The 12,460-nt window shown below is 40.7% G+C and overlaps 1 protein-coding gene across 2 annotated transcripts in view; it reads left to right on the top strand.

Moving 5' to 3' along the window:
• The window catches only part of HTR1F (5-hydroxytryptamine receptor 1F), a 114,712-nt gene that overhangs the window by 37,105 nt on the left and 65,147 nt on the right, over window positions 1-12,460 (top strand). The window lies entirely within an intron of this gene.

The raw sequence follows: 12,460 nt of genomic DNA, 5'->3' as shown, positions 1-12,460 counted from the left end.
TGATCTATTCTTCCCATTTATTACTTCTGAAATTGTTTAAATCATGTGGTGGAAGTTGCAGGTGTGGGAGTTACAGTTCCAGCTACCAAAGAAAACAATATACAAAAACAAATCATAACAGAAGAAAATGAACTATTTCATTATTTACATAGGGCTTCAGTACATTATGGTTTCTTATAGATACCAGTTCCTGTAACAAAAGAAATTAGTTTTCCTCATAGATTAGTACCTGGGATTCTTTAGTCTGGAGAAGAGGAGGCTCAGGGGAGACGTCATCACTCACTACAACTGCCTGAAAGGATGTTGTGGCGAGGTGGGGGTCAGCCTCTTCTCTCGCGTAACTAGCAATAGAACAAGAGGAAATGGCCTTAAGTTGCAGCAGGGGAGGTTCAGGTTGGATATTAGAAAACATTTGTTCTCCAAAAGAGGGTCAGGCACTGGAACAGGCTGCCCAGGGAGGTGGTGCAGTTACCATCATATTAATTAAGATCATAAAAGATGAAAAGTCATCCAGGGAGCAACTCTAGGGTGGGAAATGGTGCAACGTCAGTTCTACAAAGCATCAGTTTGCTTAATGAGTTAAACCACTGTCATGTCTAATTCCTCAAGATCATCCTGCCATGTAGGAAGGTATCAGCATCCACACACACACAGTGTCTTGTAAACTAGTAAATGGGATAGAAGTAACGTAAAGGTTCATTCAAGGTGCCATAGTTTCTGTGTTGTTTTTTTTCCTCAGTGGAGCTGGAAATTGAACTTCCTTACGCTTTACACACAAGAGCAGCCTTCCCCCAAGGACAATAGATATCTTTAAATAGCAAGCTGTAGATGTTTTCCTGCTGTCCAAGAAGAGCAGATAGAGGTCTGTGAGAACAACATTTTTAAATAACTGCTTTGTAATATTTTGTTCGTAGTGATGCATCTTCATTGTCCACTTTCACGTCTCCAGACTGTGCTGCCATAAAGTGTGTTGTTGGTGCACTGTCATCAGGAAATAAAAAACAAAAAGGGAATTTGGAAAATGATAATTAAATATCTAAGATCATAATCTACAGTAACAATGGGGAAGGACGGGAAGCAGAATCTTTGTTAGGGGAATTAAAGTCACCAGCAGTCCTTCAGATAACATCCAGTAAGTAATACCCAAGTGAAAAAGTACCATGAGGTTCCAATGAATGTCACAGCCCTCAGCCAAGGCAGTCAAACCTCTCAAAGAGAGGTTACAGAATGTACTGATACACTCACTGCCCTGACAGCAAGTCCAACCCTGCTCTGGACAGGAATGTAGGTCAGAGAGAGCAAGGTAAGGAGATAATGCATTCTCATATACACATATATTGGAACAGAGTGAAAAGATGGATCTGTTTATTCAGAGAACAATGAGGTTTTCAAGGAGGTTGAGCAGCATGTGCAGAAAAAAAAGAAAGAAAAAAGCTAATTATGAAAAAAATGAAAACAAAGAAAGGGAAATAAAAAGATTCTAGTGTGAAAACCATTTATCTGTTGGAAGAACATCAGTCTGAAGACTGGACTGCACCCTGGGTGAGAAAGCAATGAGGAATAGGGAAGAATACTAACAAAAAGCAGCAGCTAATGGGACAAGTTTCTGTGAGAACAGGCCTAAGGAGTTAGAGATGCATATGCAAACATCCCTGTCATGCAGAGGTCTAATGGAGAGTGCTCAGGAGAGGGGGAGATTCACACAGGCAAAACCTGACATCAAGTGGACTCTATCATCAAAAAGTTACTAAAATTCCATCCTAAAGAAAGCATGTTTTTACAGAGATATCTTCATGTCATTTCTTCTCGTTGGACCCTGAATCCTTCAAAGAAAGTCAAGAAGGAACTTTTAAAAGTCATGATAGAAGTAAACACTTGTATCATTAAAGGACACCTCTGCTTAAAGCAGATGTCACCATAGACTTTGACTTGCTAAACACAAGGAATAGTGTGAAATGGAGCATGAAAGACTAGAGAGAAAGAGCTCTTCACCAAAAGGTTTTTTAAACCAGGAGGTTTCTTCCAAAGCTTAAAGCAACTTCAGTATTATGTACTCTGAGTCACTCAGCAGGGCGCCTGCAGTGAGAGACCTGTTTTATTACACAGATATACATCAAGACTATACCAGCACCTGAAACATTGTGAAGCACTTATTTCTGCTTTTGTATTTTACAATGATCACAGAGAAAAACATTCTGCGGTTTCTAAGTCTTAACAAGAGATTTCATCCAGTTTGGGAAGGAGATCTAAAAGTCTCTCCTGCTGATAATCTAGTGAACCCACAGAGCAGAACAACAAATGCTGAGCCTTATTCATGGCCATGTTGTTCCACTGACTCATGAAGAAAAAGCCACACATACATTGGAGATCAAAAGTACTTAGAGACAGAGGCCTGGGTCCTTAGAGACAAATGAACAGCAGAAGAAATGCTCTAAGGCATGAAACAACCAAAAGTACAACTACAGAAGGTACATAAAGCTAAAACCTGACAGAGTTTGGGTTTTGGCATTAACAAAGAGGTTAAACAATCAAAAGAAATCTTGTTAAACACCTGTTCCTTCTGTTTCCTGCTGTTGCATCCAAATGTTATTTAAATTCTGTTCTTTCCTGAATTAGATTTCAAGTTGCAATATTATGTCAGACTCACAGTCAGCATCTTGCTTCTCCTGTTATTCAACCCAGAAGCAGCTCTGCTTTTATTGAGAGCTGGCTATTCCTAGTGCTTCACTCCTTCACCTGCATACAAACATATATGTAGGTCACTCCAAAAGTAATGCTTCCTATTTATTTCCATGGAGAATACAACAGATACAAAGAGAAAAAAACAGTACTCAATAAATTCTCTGCTACAAAACACTATTTTTCAACATAGCCACCACTATCAGGTATTCATTTTTGCCAGTGATGAACAAGAGCATGTATGCTGCACTTGTAAAAATCTGCACCAGTGGAGGTGATTCGCTGTCACCGTCACTACTGCTGAAACACACCACCCACCACCTCACTGTGCTCACATCCACTGTTTGGTCTCCAGAAACATTCAGCAAGCATCAGTGAATGTCATTTCTTCCTCATGGAAGAATTCAATGACACGTCTTTGCTCCAATACACACTTCCATGTCAGATACTATTCTGTCAGACTGCCCCTCTGCTGCCATCTGTCACACAGCAATAAAATGTAATGGGATGTTGGTGGGAAGGTTCAGCCTCTACTGCCATACCACCAACATCTGCCTCTGACATTGCAAGCCAACATAATAAAATTGGAGGCATTACTTTTGGAGCAACCCTCCTACAGAGATACACATCTATAATAGTGCTTTACACATCTTCTTCATGATCTGAACTAGATAGATTATTCCTTAACACTTCTGGATAATTAAAGCTCTATTCCTGTTCTGGTGAATTATGAGGACTAACATCCAGAGATTTTAAGACACACAACAGAAAAGTATTTGTGTAAACTGCTCAGAACAAAAGCCTCTCAAAAAAAAATCCTGCTGTGTTTTGTCTTCTGCTAAAAAGCACTGGAAAAAAACAGGCTGTAGTTTTTGCAAGATGCTAAAAAAGACCAGGTCTTACAAGCAAACCTCAGAGTATTTACTGTAAACAGTGCAGAAAGCTGTATCTCGTACTGTGCTTGGTTTTTGAGAGGACACACTTTGAGTTAGTGTGTACCCTGGAGACAGGAAGGAGGACAGGAATGAAAAGAGAAGCTCTAGGAAATTGCATGCCTTTTGTCTCTTCCCTCTCACTTTCCTCCCTCACCGTTCCTTCTTCCACTCATTTTTTTCTCTCCCACTTTCACCAGCCACCCTTGAAAGCCCTGATCTTACTGACAGCATCCAGCATTCACTCCTGCATGCGTCTATCCTCCTCCCGGTCCTTCCTGCATAGCTGGAGCCAGCTGTTCTGTTTAATCATTAGCCCATCCCTTAACCTGCCATGGAAGACTCTCAGGAGGCAACACTAAGCACAGTTATTGCCAAGCTATTTAGCTGTAATCTTTGCCTCAAATGCAGCCTCAACTAGAGAGCAGTGACATGCAAAAGCACACACATGCCAGTGGGTTTTGTCAGCAGAAATCCTAAAAGTCCTGCAGCATCCATCAATAAACCTTAGCCCTCACAGCAGCATCAGCTACAAGCATACACAAATCTAGCACTACAAAACTTGCATGCTCATCTTCCACATCTGTCTGCATTAAAGCCCTAGAAATCCTATTTGGATGCTACAGCAATGCAGAGCCATGAATGTGCAGGGGGTCCCTGTCCTCCCTCTTATTTCCTATGCAACAGCCAAAGCAGCAACTCTCCCCACCGCATCTTCCTCCCTGCCCCATCACCACCATCCTCCCCTTCTGCTATGTTTTGGCCAGACCTGACCCTCATCTTTGGGCCTGAGGTTTTTGACTTTGTCTCTGCCACTGATAAGTTTTCAGCATATTGTGCCTCAGATGTTATTATCTTCAGTACTAGCCAAGGCATTATCCAGTACAGAGACTTTTCAGAGAGTCATAGAATCTGCAGGTTGGAAATGACCACTAAGATCTAGTTCAAATGTCAACTCATCCCCACCATGCTCACTAACCATGCCCCTCAGTGCCGCATCAACACGGTTCTTAGACACCTCCAGGGATGGTGACTCCACCACCTCCCGGGACAGCCTGTGCCACTGCTTCACTGCTCTTCTGAGAAGTTCTTCCTGATATCCAACCCAAACCTCCCCCAGAGCAACTTTCCCACAGCATAAAACCCTGCCTGACATCAGCTTTCATCCAGCCACGGGGTCCTGTGATATTTAGGAATAAGCTTAGCTCCTCACGCTCTTCAGTTACAAACTACAAATCCAACGTTAGCACTAACCATAGCCTCAGCAGCACACACAGCAGTGCATGGGTAGTTATAAGCCATTTGTCTCATCTTCATCATTCCTCATCCAAACTCTTCTTGTCCTGCAGAATCAGGCAAGTAAACTCCTCTCTTTTACCCTGGCCTTTCTCATCTGTTAAAAGTGAACATAATCCTAAACCTAAACATAACTGTATCAATATTACAGCAGGCCATGTTCATCCCAGTGCTTACCGAAATGAATTGCTTCACCCAGAAAAAACTTGCTGGGTCTGACAGTAACAAAATATTTTCTGACCTGCTGATCAGTGCCTTAGTCTTAGTTCTAGCGCTAACCATGGTGTTATCAACACAGTAACAACCATTGCATGTCCAGAAATTAATGATGAGACATAAGAATAGACATCCTTACTCAAGTTGAGGGCCTCGACTAGCTCAACAATAAAACCTTTCCTTCCCATCATTTCAGACAGCCATTGCAGAGCCAGCACTAATCCTGGCTTTGTCTGGGGGCTTCCTAGAAACCATTAGTCACTTCTAACTGAATTGGGGTGGTGGAGGAGGATCATCTACATGAGTAACAATATATATCATTTCCACATGGATTTAACAGTGTGCTACAAAAATCCACCTGCTCAGATCCTAAGCCTTCCAACTCCCTGTGTGGGAATCAGTTTTTTTTCAAAGTAATCACTCACAATTAGCAGAGCACTTGCGTATCCTGCAACTTCAGGCTTCAGGAAAATCCAGCAAAAATGCAATGTCCTGCAGTAGCACCTCACTGAAGGTACATTTGTTTGCCACTCACCATATTCAGAATGGCTTCATCTCCTACGTTTGCCCCCTCACGTCACTGCCCTTCTGGTAGGCAGCAACAGGTTTGGCTCTGCTGTTCCTTATCTCCAAAACCTTAATCTTAAGCTCAGCCTTGACTGATACAGGATGGCATCAATGTCCTGAAGAGGCAAGAGTCAGTGGCTTCAACTAAAGACAGGTTTGGTTAATCTAAGGGTTGGCAGGATCCCTCTCTTTTCGATGCAACTCACTCTCGAGAGGTAGCTCCGGAAGAATGAGCCCAGTAGGGCAGGGGAAGAGCTTGGCTCACATCAATCCTTCCCAGGCAAATAAGAGATATCAAGAGCACATTTTGGCTGGTCAGCTGTCTGTTAAAGTCCTCACAGGCAGATCAGATGTAGTCTGAGATGGAGATGACAGCCCTGCTATGAGGAGTCCCAGAGTAGTTCCAGTCTTCAAAGGAAATCCCTTGGGGTTAGTTTCAGACCTTCTCTGCATCACAGGAGGTGAGCTGAAGAGATGCAAATACCAGGTCATGCATTGCTAAAAACACACAACCAGGTGTCCAAGCTTCCTTGACAGATGTTATGTTGGCTAATAGAGGCATCAAACAACAGGGCCTGTCTTCAAATGCCAGGTTCATTCCTGTTTAAATTTCCTTTATTATTCTAAGTATTATATCCTGAAAAATAACACAGAAAGGGGGAAAAAGCAGTATTTTCTTCCTGACTAGCCAGACTTAAAGAATCACAGAATCCTTACGGTCAGAAAAGACCACTAAGATCACATAGTCCAGCCATCGGCCCATCCCTACCATGCCCACTATTCATGTCCCTCAGTGCCACATCCACACAATTCCTGAACACCTCCAGGGACTTGCAATCCTTCCTCAGCTCTCCAGTCAGGATAATACAATGTTTGGTTAGACTACGGGTGTGCAACCTTTAGGCTTGCCTGGGCTGCACTCTGTGAATAGCGAATATCTTGGGCCACATATATATAGGTTGCATCGAAGGTAATGCCTCCTATTTATTTCCATGGGAACTACAACTGATACAAAGAGAACAACAATACTACTTAATAGAGCAAATTCTCAGCTACAAAATGCTGTTTTTCAACAACCACCCTACCTATGGCAGGGGAGTTAGAACTATAAGATCTTTGAGGTCCCTTCCAACCCAGGCCATTTTATGATTCTATGATTTTATGAACATAGCCACCACCATTAGCTACACATTTTTGCCAGCAATGGACAAGAGCCTGTATGCCGCAGGCTCCACTCATAAAAATCTACTCCAGCAAGGGTAACCCACTATTGCAGTCGCTGCTGCTGAAATGCATCACCTACCACTTCGCTGTGCTCACATTCACTGTTTGGTCTCCACAAACATTTATCAAGAGTCAGTGGGTGCCATTATTTCCACATAGAGAAATTCAGTAATAACGCTTTGCTTCGTACACACTTCCATGTTAGACACCATTGTGTCAGACTGCCCCTCTGCCACCATCTGTCACACCACAACAACATGTAACAGAACACTGGTGGGAAGGTTTAACTTCCACTGCCATACCACCAACATCTGCCTCTAACATCGTGGACCAACATAATAAAATAGGAGGTATTACTTTCAGTGCAGCCCTTATAAGATATATATAATATAGTTAATCTATATAAGTAACAAAATTTATTTTCATATTTTTTTATATTAAAAGAAAAAAAAAGAGGGCAACAAAAACATTAAACTAGTGGGAAATCTGACCTTGTTTTTGTGAAACTAACACATCAGACTGGTTCGATGGCAGTGGCTGAAATTCTCAGTGAGCTCCCGAGGTGTTTGTCAGAGATTTTTGATGAAATTTTACTCTTCCTGTACTTCATCCTTGCAAATGGATGAAAAGAGTCACTACCACAATGGTGTGGGGCAGGGGGATGGCCACAGGATGTGCTGGGCCAATCCGCATGCAGCCTGTGTGTTGGACATTCCTGGGTTAGACTTTACTGCTTCTAGCCTTGTTAAGTACCATGAGCCAACTCCAAAAACTATGTTAAGAGCTGGGGAAAACGTTTTCCAGGAAGGGACATTTTGCTCACGATTGACAAGTAAACAGCTGTGCCTTCGGGAGCCAAGGGGGAGCGTGTGAGCCTGAGATTTAGGAGAGGAAAATAATGAGATGAAACATTTCTCTGCCTTTTCATTATACAACCAGATTTCTTAAAGCTGTTTTCCTCTGTGGGAATCTAAATATGAAAAGGTAAGGTGGTCTGCATATTGCTCTGTTCCCTCACAGCCGTTATCTGAAATTTTACAGCATCCAGTCTCAGCTTCAAATTCTTGAAATGTCTATAAACAACAGTGGAAAATTTATGGTGGAGTGAGTGCAATAGAATTATCATAGAAGTACAAAAAAAATATTTTCTTACTCCCCAAAAATATGCTCCACCAGCACTTCGTATAAGCTAATCCTCTGTATGCACACCATTGTATTTCTTCCACATTAAAATGTTCTGATTTTGAAGACTCATTTTCCAGTTACCTGTACATTCCTATCATTTGTATTGTGAAGAGATGTTGATGACAATGAAAGATGTTTTCCATATGCCGGAAAGGAGTGAGGAATCCTGTTTCAATTATGGCTGAACATGTTAGATTTTCCCGCCTTTGTCCCCTCTACTGGAAATTTACATTTTACTCAGGCCTCTTGTCCTTTTTGCACCTCTCTTGCTCACACTATGTTTTATTCATTAGTAATATTTGGCAGGAAATGCGATGTCATGAATGTTGTATTTATCTACTTTGAAAAACATTTACCACCTTGTGACAGCTGTTGTGGATTCTGCCATTAATGTATCAGCAGGTTTACTCACTGTTTTTAAAAAGTTTAACATACCGTTTCTGCTTACAATGTATAGCTTCTTCAAGATATATTTAAAAATTGATAAATTTTAGGTCCTAAAAGTTTCTAACAAGGTGAAAGTACTTCAACAGGTCTTGTAGTTTGATCAGCAGCTCCTGTCTCTCCTCTCTTTCCTTACTGTTGAATGCCTAGTTTCTCAGATGTGTTATATATAGTAAATTGGTGAGATATATCTTGAAAATCCCAACTTTTGTATTATATATGTCTTCTCAAGAGAAGTGGTATTTTTTTTTCCTATGTTAAACAGCTCTGGGAGAAAAAATTGGGGCATGAAGTTCTTTTGGTTTTTCTCTGAAGGAGCACACAGATACCAACCCAGAAACTCTTACCATACCAGCTAGCCTGGACTCTACAGTAGAAGTACCATCAGCTTCCAAGAGACTTTGTTGCCAGCGCAAAGATCTGCTGATGTGCATCCAGCTGCTATGCCAGAGTATGCATCTGGAAGTTTGGAGCTGACTGAGTAGTAGTTCAGATACAAAAGACTCAGGAAATTTTCCATCTCCAGAGTTTGGATTTTTTTTTTCTGTTTATTCATAAAAGTGTCAATCATAAGGTAAAAGTTTGCAGGTGTTCTACTGTAAGGCCTACATGAAATTTAAGGAGATGTTTTTACCAATCTTAGTTTGGGCAAAGATTTTTGGTTATCATAGGCATTTTCCTTGCTTATTTGTTGACTTCCATTCCATATTAGCCTATGTCTTCTAACAAAATAATGCAGATTTAGTGTTCCTCATAGCAAAGAAAATTATCAGAAAAAGTGATTATTGCTCAATCATTCTTTTTTTTTTTTTAATTTGCCAAGATAGGCTTAAGTATGCATAGGCCCCCTCACCTACTCTAATAAGAGAACAATAAGATTTCTGTAGAGATACTCTGCTCTCTGGCTGATCTGTGTGCATTTATTTTAGAAGAGAAAAACTGAATGAAGTGCAACTGACCATCCTTAAGATTAAAAAGTTATGTGGTTTCTGATCCATAGCGAAAGAGAGCATAGGAAAACTTCAAATCTTTCCACAGAGAATGGATAACAGATAATGCAGCTATGTCAGTTGCCACAGGTGAGGAGGCCCACAGTTACTGATGCAAAGGAGAAATAATGCAGTTTTTACTCATAGCAAAAGGTTAGCAACTGAGAATTGTATCCTGTAGTTGGAGGCTGGAGGGACAATTGTTTCTGTCTGAGAATAAATAATAGCTGCAATGATCTGTGACTTAAACTGGAATATAGTAATTACCATTCCAGATCAGATTTGTGCTTTGTTTTTAATCAAAAACAGGCAGAATGCTAAGCTGGCCACCCTCTGTTACAGAGGGATAAGGAAGAGGAGGGTATTTTCTATACTTGACACTCGAAATGGAATGACTTGTTTTTTGAGCTCTAACACACCATTTTTAAATTAAGCCACGCTGTGAACCTTAGGCAATTTTAATGGATAGGAAAATGTGATTTAGTACAGGCTTAGGGGAAAGACATGGGAAAGCATATCCTTGAAAAGATATTAATTCAGACAAAATGCAGACATCTTTGCCTACATCTATAGTCGCTCTATTTGATAAATTTTGCCTCCTGAATATAAAAGAAACCTGGATATTTCTAATTTCACTCTGTTTTACAGAGAAACAAATATAGTATGTGCAGATTTAAGGTACAGAGTAAAAATAACTAATGCACAATATTTTCAAAATTCTTTAACTAGTACAAAAAAACTAATTTCTTCATAAAAGAAGTTTTACTTCATCCTTATATAATTATAAACCTCTCTACAATATTCTCAAATACATCATCAAATATCCTTTATGTAGAAAGGCATAAAGTGACATTCCACTGCATATAAAAATGTTGAGCTTGACTTTTAAGATCAGCCAAGCTGCTGGCTAATTTTTCTAAACTTTTTGTCAAGTTTCAGTTTTTCCAAGTGCAATGTCTTGCACCTGGATCACAAAAAACTGCTACCAATACAAGGATGTAAGGATTAAACACAGCCCTGAAGAAAATGACTTGGGGGTACTGGTGGATGGCAAGCTAGACATGAGACAGCAACATGCCCTCACAGCCCAGAAAGCCAATTGTATCCTGGAGTGCTGCATCCAGATGCGGAGACCTCAGTACAGGAAAGACATGGGCCTGTTGAAGTGTATCAAGAGGAGGGCCATAAAAAGGATCCCAGGGATGGAACCCCTCCCCTGTGACCCAAGAAGAGAAGGCTCCAGGGAGACCCGAGAGCAACCCTTCAGTGTCTAAAGGGGGGCTGTAAGAAGGAAGGGGACAGACTCTTTAGCAGGGTCTGTGGTGACAGGACAAGGGGAAATGGTTTCAAAGTAAAAGAGGGGAAATTTAGACTAGATAGAAGGAAGAAGTTTTTTTACATTAAGGGTAGTGAGGCAAACTGGAACAGGTTGCTCAGAGAGTTGTTGAATGCCCCATCCCTGGAGACACCCAAGGTCAGGCTGGATGGGGCTCTGAGCACCTGATGGAGCTGTAGGTGTCCCTGTTCATTGCAGGGGAGTTGGGATAGATCACCTTTAAGGGTCCCGTCCAACTCTAATGATTCTATGACAAATTGTTGCAGCTTTTGGTACATGTTCACATTGTTGAAATGAAATGTGATCTAGCAGAGTGGAGAGGAATTCTTTGACTGCACACCACCATTAAATAGATATGTTTTTGACAGAGGAGATGGTATCTCTGAAAACAGCATCTTTTGAGCTGTATTTATTGAGACCATACAAACACCAGTCAATTTTGAAAATAGAGTAGAAGTTGAGATTTTTAAATTACCCATATCATATCCTATCTTTCTTTTACAGCAGTACTTTCCCTTACAAATATCTGTTTTGTGTTTACCTATATGCGTTGTAGTGATGGATCTTTCTGGTACATTCTTGCACCTTTGAGGAAACTGGTGATAAATTGCTTTGGCTGAAGGAGAGTTTCCACTCTGGCTGCATTCTGCTCAAGTAGTTCTCCCTATTCTTCCCTGACAACAGCTTTCCCCATTTGCTCCAACATCAACCCAGCATTGCTGAAAAACAGATCAAAGAATGATGGAAATATTCCATGCCTAGATTATCCGAAGCCATTTGTCTTCAAAAAATGCTTACCAAAATAGCAATTCAAAACAGTAAAAGGTGATAAAAATGCTTCCCAAGACCTTTTCTGTTAGGTCTACAGGGTATTTATTTGCCTTCTTTAGACAAAAAATATCATCACTACCTTCAGCAGGCTCCAGCTATTTCCACTGTCATGTCCGTGTCCCACAAAGGAAATTTTCCCCAAAGGCTGTTTGGACAGCAGCATCTGCACTGGGATGAAAGGAAATAAAAAAGTCTGAGCAGGTTCTGTAAGCCACTGCATTGTTCAGAACCCCAAACTTTGATAGCACAGATGAATCAACAGAACGTTAATGTCTCCCAATAAGTTGCCAAGCCACTGATAAAGTCAGCAGCAAGATTTCCTTCATTTTTTCCAGAACTTTCCCTATATTAAATCCTGCATCACCAACAACTATACATTAGAACAGAGGCAACACTGCAGGAAAGTTGAGCTAGAAGACCACTGTAGCAAAAGATTATTGTAGAGAACTCAAATGCTGCGTGCTCTGCAGAGATACTCTTCTGATACGTAAGACACTGCCCTGTCAGAGCACTCTTACTGTACCTGTTATATCTTTCACAAAATGGTATATAAAATTTAAAATCCTAGGCACTGTCCTCAGGAAGTGTTTCTTCCTCACTGGAACTGCCCTGATTAAAAGACTGAAAAACTCATTTTAGTAACATTTTTCTCGCAGCAAGATACTGATGTTCATCACAGGTTCAGATGATTGAGAACCAAAATGTTACATCAACAACTATTTTATACAACTGAAATTTTATTTTCCTTTAATTTTGAGGAA

The sequence above is a fragment of the Numida meleagris genome, chromosome 1, assembly GCF_002078875.1.
Source record: "Numida meleagris isolate 19003 breed g44 Domestic line chromosome 1, NumMel1.0, whole genome shotgun sequence".
Taxonomy (NCBI): Eukaryota; Metazoa; Chordata; class Aves; order Galliformes; family Numididae; genus Numida; species Numida meleagris.
This window is presented reverse-complemented; position numbering and strand designations above follow the sequence as displayed.